We start from the raw sequence: 16,984 nt of genomic DNA on the forward strand, positions 1-16,984 counted from the left end.
AGTCACCTTTTAATTTGCTGTAGTGCTGATCATATTAATGTCTTGCCATACTCATCAAATAATCCAGTGTCCCCTTGTGACCTGTATGCCAGGAAAAATGTTTATTATCTGTTTATACTTTTTTTGAAAATCCCCTGTATGTATATTTCCAACACATGCTTGGCGAGTACTCCTTGCTCTACACATCAAACTATGACACTCTATAACTGTCACAGTTTTAAACATGTTTACGTCGATTGTAACAAAACTAACTTTCACATAAAAAGTCTGGTGGACTCGGTGAAATTCAGTGGTGAAGTTCCAACATTGTTGCATTTTTCATTTGGTTTGGTTTGCTTCCACACTGTGCTTTATCAATTGCTCCAAGCATTGCAAACAAATGTCCTTTGTCTTTTGGACTGAACATGTAAGGGAAAGAGCTGCCACTTTTGAAGCAACTTTAATGTATTGTTGGCTGAGTTTTTTCACTTTGATGTGGCATTGATCCACTGTGCGATTGGATCCATTAGCCACCATTCTGTCTCTAAATAGTTTAAAGACTTTGTTGTTTTTGTGTGTAGCCACAAGCAAAACTGTGTTCTGTGATTGTCTGACCATATTTAGATAAGGGCCTTTACTCATTAGATTATCATTATCATTAGACCACATCTTTCCACAAGACATTTTCCAAGCCTGCTACTATGGTGCCTGGCGTTGTTTCTCAAATTTCCGCCCAAATTCAAACCAGAATGTGCTGTGGTTTAGTTGGCCTCCTTCCTTTGGTTCAGACTGCGTTCTCAACTGCTTTAAACTGAACTAAACTCTGGTGCACTTGAAGGCGAACCGAGACCCCCATTTTTTATCAGACCAGAGTTTGGTTCCTTGGTGGGCACCTGAGTTCATTTGAGCATTCACACCAGCAAAAACCAAACAGATTATCCGACAAAACGCACCAGAGGTTGTTTCAATCGGATCAAACAGCTCAGGTGTGAATGCCCCCTAATGAATAATGTCAAGGCTTTTCATTGAAAGTGATAAGTTTGGTATATAACAACTTCTGGGGCACTTATTCTGAACATGCAGATGGCTTAATATTGTTGAATCACTTGAAAAACCCAGTGTTTCTCATTCAGAAGCTAAAGGGTAGGCTGTGCATCAGTATCAGACGCAGAGGGCAGTGACACCACGTCAGTATTTAATAACCTGGTATGAGAACAGCCTGATATTTAAACAGCTTTTAGGTGTGTCTCTCTCAGCTGTTGTTTGCATAATATGCTCATGATGTATTAAATCAGAATCCAGGTCAAGACTTTTGTGACAAACCCTCCCCTCTGCCAGCTGATAAACTTTAAATAACCTGAGCTTCTAAACCTAAATGTCAAAAACAGTTGTTTTGAAGGTGATCATAGACATGTCATGTGCACCTGAACTTGCACACACAAACACTACGAACACACAGGCCTACTGCAGAAATCACAGCCCCTGCTTGATAATCTGTAATGCACCTAATCACCAGCCGGTGTAAGTGACAGAGGGGTCAGACCAATGGGATTTGACATAGCTGACGGCTTGCACCTGATAAGGCAGGACAAAACTGAAAAATGTTGCTGCAGGGGGATCCATGCGCTGATTAGGCTTGTGTTCGATTCCTCCGAGTGCCGATTCATCAGTGTCCACTAGCACCCGTTTACCCGCTTCTCGGGTGTCAGTGTGGTCACATCGCTGCCGGGACCTCGCCAATCTCTGTCGCACAGAATCAGCGTCCGGGAAGGTTGGAGCTCACTCCCTGCCCCTTTCAAACACACACACACACACACACTCATACACACACACACACATACACAGCAGTGCTCTGCCCCTAATCACAGCAACAAACATGATAAACTGTATACACTAACCCTGCCTGTACACATGTATACCACACACAACTTCAGCAGAAACTGACCACACACACACACATAAACACACATTAGTCCATTCTGAGATGTGACCCCCCCTGAAGTGCCTTGGTCACCAATCAGGACCACTTTGTCAAGGCACAGGTAACCGTGACGACTCTAATCCCTCGGCAATCGGCCGGTCATTCATCACCGCCGAGGGAAGGAGAACGAGAGGAGCTGGAGAGAGAGAGAGGGAGGAGAGGGAGGGAGAAAAAAGGGGGGGCGGGTGTCACAGACAGGGGCAACGGTGCAGACAAATGGCCCCAAAAATTCAGTATTAATCAGCAACTGATTTGCTGCCCCTTTAAAGCCAATACCACTTAACGACTAGAGAGTGGGAAGAGGGTGGGGTGGAGGGACAGAGGGGAGATGAGTGTGAACAGGGAAATAAAGACAAAACAAGAGAAGAAATAAAGATGGAGAAATAAAGGAAGGAATGGAGATGAGAAAGACTGGAAGAGAGGAAAGAGGAAGGAAGGGATCTTATTGAAGTCTACTGTTGCATTAGGTGTTCAGTTTGTGATATAGTAAAATGCTGTGTAAGGTGCTCCCCTCACCACACACGCACGCGCGCGCACACACACACATACACACACTAGTAACCCCTCTGTTGATTTGTCACTGGAGTTGATCAATAGCTGTGATGGAAACAGAATCAGCTCAGATGGATTAAACGTCCCAGTGGCTCTGACGTTATTTTCCCATTAAGAGAAGGCTAATCATTACACACACACATGCACACACAGGTACACGCACACACACACACACACTGAAGCACATACATATGCATAAGTCACTATACTGCACTGCATGGATGCAGTTTCATATCCATTGAAGAGCTGTTAGTGACATTAACGGGACTTTATACACATGGTGGCACATCTTAAAACACATACACAAAAGCACACACACTGGATGTTAAAGAAGCTGTGACTAAAGTGCTAACTGTGTGACTGTATTGATCTGAGTTTGTTTCCCTCAACAACACACACTTTGGTCTTAAACAAAACCCTACTTATCACTTTAATTGACAAGAACACAACATTTTACAAGTTTTTTATTACCTATGTGAATCCTGTGAGAGAGGATGTCCATTTCTCTAGATACCCCAGCCAAGATAAGCATTATCTCCCACTGTTAATGTTCCAACTTGAGGAGGTGTTCACATAATTTATTTTTGCATTTGGGAACCAACTTTTCTGATTATTCTGACACTCAATGAATGCAGGATGAATGTCATATTTTGCCATGTTTATGAAAGTGAAAGATAATTTGTGCATCCGCATTGTGCTTTGGATCTACTCCAAAATTGCCTTGGCTTTTCTTTGGCCCATGCTACAAAATTCCTCAAGTTTTATCCCAGATCAGCTGACAGATAGACAGACAAACCGTGCAGAGAAGAGTAGCCTTGTTTCCATTAAAGTCAAGGTGAATTTTGAAACAAAATTTTGAAATGTTGCATTAAAGAAAATGCGAATTAGGGACGTTTCCATCAAGTGGTCTAAAGCTAATAAACAAAGCTACATAAACATACTTTGGTCAGAACATGGCAGTGTAATGTATTGCTGTAGGCTAATCCGTCAGTAAACAGTAGAAGAAGAAAAGATTGCAAGCAAGAGAGAAAAAAGAACAAAAAAGTAGTTGCTAATCAGACAACTTTGTCTATCCACGAGAGAAAATGGAGAGAAGTCTTTAGGAATTGGATTCAATTGGGTAATTTATAGTAGTTCTTTCATGTCAAAGTGGAAACATCTGATCAGTCATGTGAGTTAAATGTTCGCTATGTCAGACGTTGTTCAGAAAAAGGGTGTTTCCATCTTCCATTTAGCACATTAACTATTTTTCGAAAAAGACAAAAAACACCTCAAGCAGGCGTAAAACCTTTTATGCACATTTTCAAAAGTTTTATTGAATTCTGGTGTTACCACCAAGCTTTTCTCATGCGAATCTTCAAAATGTGCATAGCAATTAGTTGATGGAAACACGACTAATATCTCTCAATTTTCTCAGGCTCTCAGCCCTGCACCATTCATTTCTACTATCAGGAGTAAAATGTAAATTTTCAGGCACTATTTTCAGTCATGAATTGACATACATTTGTGAGTATTTACAAATTTGAACCATTATTATCATAACTATCATTGTTACTACACTCATTTTGTTAATGCTTTTGTCCAAAGTGAAGTTGAACAAGTGCATTCAAATCATGTCGGAACAGGAGCTACATATCATCCAAAACTGGTATCACTTCACAACAAATAAGTGAAAACATATTGAGTTCTGGAGGGCAAGTGCTTAAAGATGTATATATCTATCTCACGCTTTGCATACACAGTAAATACTTGCCTGTAGGATGAATTCATTCAGTTGTTTTTTGTATTTTAATGTGATATGTCAAAAATATGCAATGTCACCAGTATTATCCTTTAGGAATAACTATGACAGCATCCAAGTTAACCCTAAACACTGCCAACAAAAGGTATGAGTTAAGTGTAAGACGGGATATAAGGTAAACACTATACATGACCAAGGACGCTGAGGTGAGGTGATACATTATCCGATGTGTGATGCACGAAGAGCAGGAAGAGCATGAGGCAGGAGTAGAGAGAGAGAGGAGAGTGATAGCTCTGCAGGGAGGAAGCATGAGACCATCTGCTGCTGGCTACCTGCTGTTCCCCCTCTCTCTCCGCTCACCTTCCTTCTCTTCTTTCTCCCCATTTCCCCTGCAGTCTATGAAGGTACTCAGTCAGTTAGTGTCAGAGAGCCGGCATATACACACCGGGGACTCCACACGCACACACACACACACACACACACACACACACACACACACAGTAAATTACAAAGCAAGCATTTAGTTCATTTGTGGTTTTGTATTTTTTTGTCCATTTACTGCATGCTCGTTACAGTTACCCCTCATGGCTCTTCCCCCCTTCTGTCTGTGTCACTATACAAACATGCATACATGACACACACACACACACACACACACACACACACACACACACACACAACAAACACAAAACATATACACACACACTGTGAGAGGGTCTCTCTAATGGATTCTGAAGATTCCAATTTCCCCTCTGCCACCAAAGACAGAAAACCCTCTGAGCTCAATTACCCCCGTCTCACACACAACAGACGAGACCACATGGGCAAACACACACACACACACACACACACACACACACACACACACGCTCGGACGCATCTTCACTTGTAATCAGAGACACATACACACCCATGCACACCTTAAGCCACTGTGACATGCCGAGAATCACACAATCAGAGTCAAGCAAGCAAACAGTGAGCTGTGTTAGTGTAAGGTAGATTTCATGTGATAGGAGATAACAGGATGAGGGAAGGGAGTAAAAATGAGAGGTTGCAAGCCGGTGAGGTGTGGGGGAGAGGTCAGGATGCACAAAAAAAGTGAAGATGGTAGGATAGAAGATGGCAAGATGGGAGGATAGTTGGAAGTGAAAGATACAGAGAGAAATATGGGAGCGAGCAGAAGTGCAAAGGCAAAGAAAGATGTGAGGGAGATATAAGAGCAGACTTGAGAGGAGGTGCAGGCCTATGGCTTTTACAGAACCCACTCTTCCAGAAACCTTATTAAATTCTACAATTAGCTGAACGTCTCAGGCTATAAATAGGCTCACTTTTCCCATTCCGTGATGTCAGTCAGCGGGCCAGGCTTCGACTGTGGGGGAAACAAAACAATTTAAATTATAGCGAGGCTCTCTCTTTGTCTGGCCACCCTTTTAACGGGATAATTACTAGTCTATTCATTCGCGCTCGGCCAGGGCGATATATCACCTCACTGCGCAGCGGCCCCGCTTTCTGTGATAAACGTCCTTTACTGGGGATGTGGGGAAGCAAAAGGGGGGAGGCTGAGGGTTAACGTGTGCCCGTTGATATCAGCTCACTGTCTGCCGCTGGCTTTCACCAAAAGCCTCGTCCGTTAGATTGAATAGCCTCCTGCCAGAATCTGGAGAGCACCAGGAGCGCTGCACCTTGCTTTCCAGAGTGACACCGACACCCTCCCATGGGGCCGTGCGATGAGGAAATGAGCGAGAGAGGGAATGAAAGGGAAGAGAGGGAGCGAAAGGCATCTATTATTCAGCACGGCCCCGACCCCTGCATACGCACGCCATTAAAAATAGGAAATCCATAGCGGAGACAAATGGCTTCTAAATGAAGCGCTACAGGAGGAGAGCGGAGATAGGGACCCCTGTCACATGCGCTTTAATTGTCTCCCGGGGCGATAAGGGGATTTATCAAATTCATCGTGCCAGTAAGAGCTGTTAGGCCCACGACGACGAGCGGTTGGAGAAACAGCGCAGCACGTGTTTGTTCGTTCAAAGATACGCACCATGAGACGGGACGGGCAAGCAATTAGAGCGGTCATAAATTGTGCTAAGCTAAAACAACTCCAGAGCCAACTGACTGTTATGGTTAAATAAAACCCAATGCATGGGCTGGTCCCTTGTAATTAAAACTACAAAGGAGTTGATCAAACTTTCTTAGGAAACAACAAGCAGTGATTGCAATGCTTTTACTCAGCAGGTGACGACGTGGTGCTCTACTGCTGTTGCCACCATGAAAAGAATCAGCACCTTCATCTCAATAAGGCACTTTATCGTCTTCACCAGCAGCAAAATATTGCCTTGTCATCAGCCAAGCAGCCTTCATGTAACAACGAGCTAATGTTAGGGGACCTGTTTGAACTTTCTGACATCACAAGTGCTCCTCCCACAGAGGCCAGAGAGTGGGTGGAGCTACTAACAGAGATGGTGTTTTTTTGTCTCTGCTGTAAGAGTGGCAACATGGGGATTTATACACATAACATACAGGGTTAACCTTTATGCCCTTTTGCACAGAAGGCCCCAACACCTCTCCTATATAGGAACAACAGACTTTATAAGAGTTTGGCCTCTTTTATGTTGTTGTAGTTCCTTCTTTGTAGTCTCTCTGTGGTCATTTTGTGTCTATTTGTAGTTGTCAATTTTGACTTTTTGTAGTCATCTGCATCTCTTTGTAGTCATTTTTAGTCAGTTTGTGGTTGTTTTGCCCCTTTTCATAGTCGTTGTGAGTGTCATTGTGGTCTCTTTGCAGCAGTTTTTAATTCTTTGTATTCTTTTGAGTCTCTTTTTAATTATTTTATGTTTGTATTTGTATGTATGTGTCAGTAGGCCCGTTCATTAATCCATCCATGAGAATGATCCAGAATTATGGAGTGTTTCAGGGCTATTTCAGTATAGTTTAGTAATACTCATAAATACACACAGTAACATCCCAACATGTTTTTTAGTTGATTGATTGTTAGTTGCTTTGTTGACAATATAAAAAACAAAGCTCTATTTTCAATAATAATTTTCATAATTTGCCACAAAAATGTATCAATCATTTCTACAAAACAACAAACAATGCTATCAGCAGCTTGAGTTTTTTTCCAAGTTAAGCCATTCAAATGAACTCATACCCACACTTGGTTTATTGTAATGCAAGAATGCATCTTGTCAGTTTCATTCATGTTCAGTTTGTTTTAGTAGTTTGTGAGATGCAGACACAAAAGACCATAATTTCATGTACTAAAATAAACAAACAATGTTATTCGACAAACAAACCCTGCTGCCTCTTTTTGATCTAATTTCCATCGACATTAAGCAAAGTAGCATGTGCCCTGCTGCTGCATTTTGGGATAAACACCAGTTTCCTCAAGACTGAGATTCTAAATTGAAGTCATGCTGTTTCTATTTTAGCACCAGAGACACATGCATACATATATCCATATTTGCTTTCTAAAAACACACAGAGGCATGCAGCATGCATGGTTCTGTTGTTGAGATGTTATAAATGACCCCATTAAAATTAATGACAAAAGTAATTACAATTTAATTAGAAAATGAGCACTTTTTTATGATCATGACAATTAACCCCAACTGATGTTACAACTGACCCCAGTTGCAGAGTAGATTACACCAATGTGCCCCTTTGCTTTGATAGCAGTGCATTTGTCTTTTGAGATTACACAGGATGCTTTGAATCAGACCGATATGAGTGTGCAGTATCAAATTTGATGTCTCTGGGCGAAATAACCACAGATTAATGGGGTAATAAACCGAATGCGTTTCAGCAGTCCCTGCTCTCATTTAGAGCTGAATTTGGGAGGCTATTCCTTCTCTAAAATACTTTTGTGACAGTTATGGTTGGAAGTGGGGACAGAAAGAGAGTATGAGAGAAAAATGTATCGACAGAGACAAAAAAAGTGTTTTATCAAAGTGGAAATTTAAATGAAAACTGAAAAAGAGTGTTTTTAGCTCTGAATCAGTGTGTGTGTGTGTGTGTGTGTGTGTGTGTGCTGTCTTTCGTGATGGATGAATGACAGTCGGCATGGCAGCTCATCTCCTCTCAGGCGGCTGGGTGACAGAGAGAGATGTTACAGCGCAGAGACAGCACAACCGCCACACTGGCGGGCAGGTGTCAGACACACACACACAGCCAAACACACACATATCCAAAGCATGCACCTGAATGCAACATGAAGATCCCCTTCTTTCCTTCCCAGCTTTCACCAGCCTCCCATTTCACAACCCTGCCACCTCTGTCCACCACCTCTGTCTACTCATCTCCTGCAGCCGCCTCCACCCCTCTCCATGTTCCCTGTAAGTGAGCTGTCACGTTGTGGGCGGCGGCCTCCTCGTCTTCTTCACATCCTAAGACCCCAGCCCGTCAAACGCTCAACCCCCTCCCAATGCCTTCCATCCCAATCAATGGGAGCGCCATGAAGATTTCACACACCTCAGGCAGGCGTGAGGCAAGCAGGAGGAGGAGGAGGAGTGTCCCGGTCGCCTTGGGGGGAAGGAGGAGGAATAGAGGAATGGTGGGGATGGAGGGTTGAGGAAGGAGGGGGTGATTTAGGCTGTCAGGGCGCCAGTTTGGTGGAGAGATGGGGCTTCTCTTCCTGAGTCAGACAGGGCCAATAACTCATTAGAGAGAGAGAGATGTAGAGGTGAAGATGTGGCAGAGAAGAAGCGAGGAGGAGAGGGAGATGAGGGGAGAGCTCCACGCCACAAAAGCAAGGAGATTTTTTGTTTCCTCAACCCCTTCCTTCAGTCTCTCCTCTTTTTCTTCTGACCCTCTCCTCTTCATCTCTTCTCTTTTTTTTTATTACCCCCCACACACACCCCTTCCCCTCTTTCCCTCGGCAACTCCCTGCTCAAACCTCTCCTCCTCCCCTCCTCCTCTCCTCCTCTCCTTCCATCTGTCTTTCTTGCTGCAGTGCCCATGCTGCCAGGCAGTATAAATCACATCTCTGGGCTTGGCTGCAATGGGCCTGAAAATAAAAAGGCATAAAAGTGTCGGGATGAGCTACGGGCTGGGGGGGAGAATTCCTTTATGATGGGTCTAAATCCTCCTCCCGCCCCACGTCCTCCCCGACACACACACACACACACACATACAGATTGCTTGTAGACGCATACACATGCACAACATATGCCTCTTCTCTGAAATTATCCCTCCAAACAGCAGCAGTTTGGGTCTCTCGCTCTCTCTCTCATAGACACCTGTGCAACTCTCCACACACACTGTGCCACACATCATGTTAGGCTCTTTGTTGGCTGTGATCAGAATTCAGATGTCCTCTCCCCATGCTCTGTCCATAAAGGGACAGTTCAACTGAAACTACAGTCTGTGTTGACATAAGCCTGTCACTGCCAACTGCCCTCAGTCACATTTCTCTCATGGTGTGTTCACAGGAGACGCAAAGTGAATTTTTCGCCTGGCACAATTAAATCCAAAGTCAGTGCAAAGATGGAGACTAGCCGCCGTTAGTGTCAGGTGACTGAATTATGTGAATCCCACAATTTAAATTTTGTTCACATATGCAGGTGAGTTAAATACAAGCCTTTTAAAAGTTGTTTGTTGTTTGTATTTTGGCATATTTTGTTTTGTTTATTTAAAACCTGTTTTTATTTTTCATTCACAACTCTGCAGCAGTGGCAGTCTGCAAAGCCCTGATTGAACCAAACTCCATTCAGAAAACAAACATTGTTCGAAAAAAAAAAAAGTTGTTTTCTTGTCTGTGTTGCGGAGCAGCCTGATAAAGTAGGAATTCAGCTTTTTGCACATCAGAATCATGTTGTAGTTATTTCGGCACACTTTTGATCAATTTATTGCAACTAAATCACAGCAAATCTGTTTATTTTGGGTACATTTCAATGTAGTAGCACTGTGCTGGCAGTCATACAGATGCAGTTCCTGGAGAAGGAGGGGAAATTCACTAAGCTATGTGAAACCTCTAGATGATATTATGAACATACATGATGCTGTTTGGATTTCTGGGGCTTTGACAATAGGTCTTAACCAGCAACAGAGGTTATTTTGGTCACGGTTGATGAGAGAAAGTAATATTGGTATTTTGTGGGAGTAAAATAATGAATAAACACTTGTGATCCAATGTGCAATGCAAAGTCTCTGGTGGGAGCCCACCGTTAGTGTTTGCAGTGACCCTGGAGACAAACTGCTCTACTTTTTTGAAAGAGCAGACAGAGATAAAGGATGGGAGGAATGTCATCTACAAATTGGTGCGATCGATTCAAATGTGCAAAGGCAGGCTGAAAGAGCAGTCACGTTACTGGCAGCCCTTGAAGTATTTCAGTTCTTGTTGTGACTGATGTAAAGGAAAAGGGTTCTAAGTTTTATACAAAAATGAAACATTGATCATTTAAAGAGAAAAAAAACACAGCAGCACTTGTAAAATGATGCAGAAACTAGACGTCACAGGTGATGTAAAGGATAATGCTTCTGCAGATAGGGACTTTCACATTAAGGGGGCATCAAATGATGAATTTTGCTCACAAATATGACAAACAGGGAGCCCCTCTAAGCTTTGGTCGAGTATTAATGAGAGGTAAATACAGTGGATGTGCACAAAGTACCTGAAGTCGTCCTTCTTTAATGTCTAAGATGGATTTTACAAAGGTTTTCACCCCGGATTATAGCACAAAGGAGAGTCACTTCACTGTGTATAATGGTAATTGTGGACAATTTATGATCACTCTCGTCTCCATCTATGTATCGTTCCGAGTAAATAAACCAATAAAAAATGATTGAGGTGGCCTATAACATATTGAAATGAACCTGCTGGCAGAGATGCATTGTAAAGGTTGTCTAAATGATTACTGGAATGAAGATGGAGGTGAGTAAAAAAGCACGGCGAATGGGCAACTCCATCACCTGCTAAAATCAACCTACAGCTCAGAGTTCTGCTTTAATCTACGTCCCGATGTGCACTTTGTCAATTCTATTAGATCATGCTGTGTGTGGCATGAACATAGGCACGCACACACACATATGGAGTGATGATGATAATGGTGAGCACCTCCCTAGGTGAAGCCTATTCAGTCACAGTGGGAGCCGTCTCAGACCTAATTATGCTTGGTTTGGCGTTTTAACTGTATTGATCAAAACGCTGAAACAAACGAGAAATGCTTATCAAGCGGGAAAAGAAGAGCCCTCAGGAGTTGGTGTGTGCGCGCGCATGCACGTGTGTGCGCCACAGGAGTGAGTGAGAGTGATGGCACAGGTCTAAGAGGTGGTGAGATATTGGTGGTTATAAAAAATTGCAATTCTGAGCTTATGAGTTATTAATTACAGCCTCCCCTCCTTCACCCCTTTTACCAGCCATTAGAAATACCGCCACACACACACACACACACACACTACACATATATGCTCACATATGCAGGCCTCGGGACATGCACAAACACACATCGAAGATCATGCACACACTCGCACGCACAAATTTGCTCGTCCATAGCAGCACTAAGTGTACAATACGCTGCTCTGATGAGCAAGCTCCCGTCGACCTTGGAACTCTCTGGAAAGACAATGCAAGGGGAGCCATGCTGCTAAAGGGAGGAGGTGGGGGTGGTGGGAGTAGATAAGGTGGAGGGAGGGATGAAGAGAGGGAGACAATAGATGAGAGAAGGAGGGAGGGAAGGAGAGAGAGAGAGAGAGAGAGAGAGAGAGAGAGAGAGAGAGAGAGTGTGTAAGTGGTGCTGCTCAGTATAGGGCAGGAGGGCAGTGCTCCCTCCCTCCTCTCCATCTCAGCTCATCTTGAATGCAAATGTGGTTTCTATACGGTTCCTTTGTGCCGCTTCTAACTGCTCCAGAGAGAAGCAATTACAACTGCTCCATTCACTCAGAGAGAGAAAGACACGCATGGATAGAGAAGGGTAATTAATAAAGAGATAGGAGGGATGAAGGAGAAGGAGAGGAGGTGAACACGTACCTGTGGAGGATCTTCAAGTAGGATTGGAGAGTGTTATTGATTGAAGTGGCAGCTCTCCTATTGACACACACTCAGACATTGACGCGGAAGCTGACCTTGCTCATAATTTCGAACAAACTACTCTATGAAAGATCGAAGGTCAGAGGTCATTAGCATGACATCAGAAGTGTTATGTAGAGTGTGTGTAATAGAGCATTACATTGTGGCCCTCTGTAAATATGTTACATCTGTCCATAGATTATGAGACAATGGGAGCCTGGGCACAGACATGAAAAGGCCCCACTACCTCTACACAGGAGCAAGACACACAGACTTTTTTGTTGTTGTTATGTATATCTTTGTAGGCATTTTGTTTTGTTTAGGGCGTTCTGTGTCTTTTTTTGGTTTGTTAATTTTCTGTCAATCTATGTTATTTTTGTGTCTTTATTTGGTTGTTTTGTATCTCAATTTTTTTCATGCTTTTTAGGTCATTTTAAAAACAATCTATTTTTGGTTTTGTATGTGTTTTTGGTCAGTTTGTGTCAGTTTGTAGTCCTTTTGTGTATGTTTTGGTGACTTTTAGTCTGTCCTTATGTCACCTTTTGTTTTCATATTTTGCAATTTGTTGTCATTTTTTTGTCATGTTTAGTCTCTCTCTAGTTATTTTTGTCTTGTCTTTTGTGGTCATTTTGTGTCTCATTATAGTCATGGTGTGTCTTTTTTTGGTTGTTTTACACATTTGTATATCTTCCTGGTCGGTGAGTGTCTCTTCAAGTGAAAATTTTGCAGGTGAAAGCCAGGGGGGACCAGTGGCTTGTGACTGGTAAGCTTGTTCAGCAATTCATCCATGCATCTATCTTAGAGTGCCACTAGAGTCAGGGACCTGAACCCCCTCAGAATATATTGAATCAAAAGAACTCCATCTAGATATGACATCACCCTCCATTCCTCTCTGTCTTTCTGCAGACAGATATTTGCAGTGCCAGTGCCGTATCCTATTGCAGTCGCAGTGGCCTGGCGGCGCTGCAAGGTATGGTGGGAGTTTTTATGGCAGTCATTTGGGCTGCTAATATGTCATCTCCATTAGCCGACTTTTAACACTCGCAGATAGATGGCCCTGTGACATTTATCTCTGCACGGGTCGTATTTTAGCTGTTAAATGGCTGGCGGATGTGCGGAGTGCGTGCAAAATGAGTGTGTGTGTTTTAGGCGTGCGATGGCAGGGTTGGGCAGGGAGAGGGAGATGCATTGACTTTTAATGATGCTCTATGCAATAGCACTTTAGAGGTAATAATCACAAATACAGTGCGAGTCATCACCTTTAACCCCGCACCTCTCGCCCGGCGCAAAAGGGAGAGTAGAGAGGAGGGGGGAGCCGGCTGCAAGGTGGAGACCCAGGCCTCCTTTCTCAACAGTTATAGACAGCTGAGGTACGCTAAGCCATGCTTGCATCATCAGCGAAAAAGCAACAAAATAGAACAGTTAATTAACTTAGCAGTCTTCAGAGAGATGATGTGGGTTGAGAGAGAGAGAGGGAAATTAGGAAAATAAAGAGAGACACTATGGGTGCAGAAAGAAGCACAAGGCCAGGATGAGAGTTATACAGGATAATTGCTCATATGGATTTTGCCATTGTTGGCTTTTGTAGGGTCAAAGAGGTGAAGCCATTTCCTGCGGTGGCTTCAGGTGAAAGTCTAAATGAGCTAATAATTTAGACCCATAAACTAATGCTAATATTGACGGCCACCGCACATATTGAAAAGCATTAGAAAGATTCTTACCATAAAACAGCTGTAAATATGATATACCATCTCGTCATTTAACTCGTCGCATACAGCTGAACCTTTTCCCCCTAGCTGCTCATAAAAATACCATCCACTGTGCTGCATCAAAAAACTGAGAATATGTTCTGTGTCAGTTTATGTGTTGCCTACAGGAGCTCGGTCACCTGTCCAAAGGCACTGAAGTTGACTAATGTGACAGAAAATTAACAATTAAAAATATCACACGGGCCCAGAGACGCCGCAACGTGGACCGTTCACAACTCAGTGGACACCCTAATTGCTTTGAAATACAATTGGGTTTGGGCTTTGTTTGGTGTTTTGGAGGTATGAAGCGCATCAATGCACACTGGAAATTGAGTTATAAATTACCGAGCTGAAATAGACATGTACCGTGAATACTCAATATCCAAATGCTAGATGTTCTCGGCTATGAAAAGGCAAGATGTGTGCATGTACACACACACAAACACAAGATGCCACCACTTGCGGTTGCATTTCATTTTGTCAGAAAATTGACTGGCTCTGAACCAAACAGAGCATGTGTGTTTATGTGTGTGTGTCGCCCTGTATGGCTGTCATGGGGTACGTTGATAAGGTCAACCCGAACAGCAAACAGAGATGGAGAGCTCCAACCACAAACCAGTGGGACTCAGAAAATGACAGTCGATGAGGAAAAGAGAAAGTGTTCATTCATCCACAGCTTTCCCACCAGTGTATACACTGTATGTGTGTGTGTGCTCATAGCTGTCAGTGTGTTGCAGACACCCAGCTGTGTGTATGTATGTGTCTGGGTCTGTGTTTGCCATATGAATACAGCTCAGTGGCTGCTGTGTGAAGCCACTGACAGCTTCATTATGGCTTGTGCGCACAGGGAGACAGCACCATCCAGGGGAAGGAGAGGAGAGGACAGAGACAGGGGACAGGCACAGGTTTACTGGTGGGCTAGCCTGTGTCAGTCCACCAGTTGGTGGAAGGAGGGGTGGTGAGGACAGCTGCTGTCTCCTTTAATGAGCCTTCGCTTCTCTCATCAGCTTTCAATTTACGGGGCTGTCCTGCACTCCTGCACTGCCCCTCCATCCACGCCCACAGCCCTGTAACACACACAGTTTGAAGCATGTCTTGTTTCTTGCAGGTGATTCCCAAGAGTAGCCTGTTATAGTTAAATTAATTTTCTGTCTTCCTTTAATTAGACCATCTCACCTGGGACAGAAGTGACACAGGGATGAAATGTGACCAACACTGGACCTCTTGATGGTGAAAATGTAACATGCACATATACTTGGAAGACAGGTATGGTACATTAAAAGGAGAAACACTTGAATAGGTTGATTACTTACATTAAGACCTTTTTTTGTTATATATATATTCCTGCAAAATTCTTGTTTCATTCTGTGGACATATAAGAGTCAAAGGTTTTTACAGAGGGACTTTATCACTCCATAAAGCTGAAAATACTGTCAACAGCCATAAATAAAATCCATTTTCGCTATATTTTTAGGAATGAAATGTTGTATAAATCAGACGATGATGGATATATGAACAAACCCAACTGTAAAAACCTTCAGAATATACAGTAGGATATATTAATGAAACTGTATTTCCAATCTGTAACTTTGTTGTAGAAAGTGAAGATTTGTGGCTCAGAGTCTGGGAAAAAAATGTGGGGGAGAATACCTTTTGCCTTTTTAAGATATGTTTTGTAAAATTCCATACATTCTTCAAAACACTACAGGTGAATAGGGTATAAATAGGGTAAAAATAAATAGGGTACCTTGAAGCTTCCCCAGTGGATTGCTCACATTAAGACAATTATGTTTTATATAAGCTTTCTGAAAATCTATGTTCAAATGTGCAAATGAAGCATTATTGATATCTCTTAGTTATGGGACAAATAGTAGAGATCTACAACCACAAATTGACATAAAAAATATTTAAATGTGTTTTGGATATTTTCTTTCTACAAGTCTGAAAGACATGTTATAGAAGGAAAAAACCCAGTATCTCAAGACACTTCCTCAAAGCAGCAAGATTTCAGCTTATAGAAAGTTTTCTAAAATAGTTTCAAGAAAAGGTGACATTATAATCTTAATAACCTTTAATAGTAACTATTATTACCTACTTCCCTGTCCCTATGGAGACATGTACAATCTTGTACAACCGTGCTCATTACATTCATGTCCTATTTTTTTTTTTTTTTTAAATCTTGCTTTGCCTCTTCTCTGAGTCCTGGTTTCCTGCGCTTTCTCATTTCACAAGTTTGCATAAATCATGGGGTGACGACTGTGGTCCTGCTTGGCACACACTCCTGCTGTCGTCACCGCCATGGATCTTAGTTGGCTCAAGATGGGGACACCTCCTCCTGCTGTGGTCGTGCCTAACACCAGTTGCATTGCCACTGGCCCGTGGTGGCCATGGGCTATGACTTCGCCTGCTGCCATGCTACACACCCACTACTACTATCACCATTGCCGTAGACCATGGGGTAGGCACAGACTGTTGCCATGCCTGCTGCTATGGTTATTATGCTAGACTCTATCTTATCAATACAACTATGATCCTCAACGGGGATCACTGTTGGGGCAGGACTTTTGCTGCGCTCCTGCTAGACACCCACTACTGTTATCTCATCAGTATTAGTCAAATTTCTTATTATCATTGTTACTGCTACAGACACTTCTGCTGTCATTTTATATTCACTGCTCCAATGACTGTTACCATTAGCTACCTATTCCTTCTATTATTGCTACTATAACTGCTGTTATTTGATTCTATTTACCAGCACCAACTACAACTACTATCATGAGTCACAGACATCATTATGGGGCTATTATTGCTGTCATTGCTTGTCTCTGTCTTTCTCTGCCCCTCTATCTTCCCTCCTTCTTCCCTCTCAGATTATATCTATTGTAATGTATTATGTTGATCAGTTCTGTACAAATGTCTAACATCTATTGCACATCTGTGTGTCCTGGGAGGGGGATTTCTCCTCTGTTGCTCTCTCT

The sequence above is a fragment of the Centropristis striata genome, chromosome 14 (genome assembly GCF_030273125.1).
Source record: "Centropristis striata isolate RG_2023a ecotype Rhode Island chromosome 14, C.striata_1.0, whole genome shotgun sequence".
NCBI classification, from domain to species: Eukaryota; Metazoa; Chordata; class Actinopteri; order Perciformes; family Serranidae; genus Centropristis; species Centropristis striata.